The sequence below is a fragment of the Suricata suricatta genome, chromosome 8 (genome assembly GCF_006229205.1).
Source record: "Suricata suricatta isolate VVHF042 chromosome 8, meerkat_22Aug2017_6uvM2_HiC, whole genome shotgun sequence".
NCBI classification, from domain to species: Eukaryota; Metazoa; Chordata; class Mammalia; order Carnivora; family Herpestidae; genus Suricata; species Suricata suricatta.
This window is the reverse complement of record NC_043707.1, coordinates 52851066-52852561: the sequence shown is the minus strand read 5'-3', so window position 1 is coordinate 52852561 and position 1496 is coordinate 52851066. Positions and strand designations below refer to the sequence as shown.

The 1496-nt window shown below is 45.8% G+C and overlaps 1 protein-coding gene across 1 annotated transcript in view; it reads right to left on the bottom strand.

The window, feature by feature from the left end:
* LOC115297612 (calcium-binding mitochondrial carrier protein SCaMC-1-like) overlaps positions 1-1496 on the bottom strand; it is a 68273-nt gene that overhangs the window by 47527 nt on the left and 19250 nt on the right. The window lies entirely within an intron of this gene.

Genomic DNA, 1496 nt, shown 5'->3' with positions numbered 1-1496 from the left:
CCTAAATGACCATCATCAAGAGAATTCATAAACATTGAATTATATTTATTAAATACAGGACCCCCTATTGTGGCTACAATGATTGAAATAGAGCTCTATGCATCAGCAGAAACAAATCTCAAAAATATGTGGCTTAGAAAAAAGTACATTTAAAAAATATGTGGTATTCCACCACTTAAATAAGGTTTTAAAACATGAGAAACAATACCATATATTTTAAGGGTATGCCTATAGTAAAATATGGAGAGAGATAAAAATCTGGATGGGGGGCGCCTGGGTGGCTCAGTTGGTTAAGCACCTGGCTTCGGCTCACCTCATGATCTCATGGTTTGTGGGTTTGAGCCCCGCATCCAGCTGTGTGCTGACAGCTAGCTCAGAGCCTGGAGCCTGCTTCTAATTCTGTGTCTCCCTCTCTCTCTGACCCTAACCTGCTCGCACGCACTGTCTCTATCTCTCAAAAGTAAATAAAAAACACTAAAAAAATTTTTTTTTAATCTGGATCGAAATAATACATTCAGGATAGTTGTTAAGTCTGGCAGCAGGGGGGAAAATTCGTATTAAGAATATATTGAGGGGCGCCTGGGTAGCCAGCCAGTTAAGCATCCGACTTCGGCTCAGATCATAATCTCACAGTCTGCGGGTTCCCGAGGCCCGCATGGGGCTCTGTGCTGACAGCTCAGAGCCTGGAGCCTGCTTTGGATTCTGTGTCTCCCTCTCTCTCTGCCCCTCCCCTCCTCACTGTCTGTCTCTCAAAATAAATAAATAAATAAATAAAGACATATAAAAAAGTTTAAAAAAATATATTGAGAGAAAGAATGAAATGTTGCCATTTGCAGCAACGAGGATGGAACTGGAGAGTATTGTGCCAAGTAAAATACATCAGTCAGAGAAAGACAGATCCCATGTTTCCACTGGTATGTGGAATCTGAGAAACTTAACAGAAGACTATAGGGGAAGGGAAAGGAGGGAAATAGTTTCAAACAGAGAGGGAACCAAAGCATAAAAGACTCAAATACAGAGAACAAACTCAAGGTTAATGGGGACGTGGGGGGAAGGGGAAATGGGTGATGGGCTTTGATGAAGGCACTTATTGGGAAGAGCACTCGGTGTTGTATGTAAGCGATGAGTCATGGGAATATACTCCTGAACCCAAGCGCACACTGTATAAACTGTATGTTAGCTAACTTGACAAATTATTTTTTAAAAAGACTACATTGCGGGAAGAGGTACTGTCTCTGGGGAAGAGGTAAAGAACATTTGGCCGCGCTTGGAGAGAGGGACCCACTCCATAGATAACTGCTGGGTAGCCGGAATCCCGAATCCGGGTGGTGCAAAAGAAGTTAACAGCTTCCAGCCCTAAGCCATGGTGGCGGCTGGGAAGCAGCGGCGGCGGCGGCTGCGGCGGCGGCAGCGGCGGCGCGGTGAGAAGCGACCACAGAACCGGCCCTTCAGCTGTGCCGGGGGTGCGCACGTTGAGAGGCGCCCCCAGCGGCAGC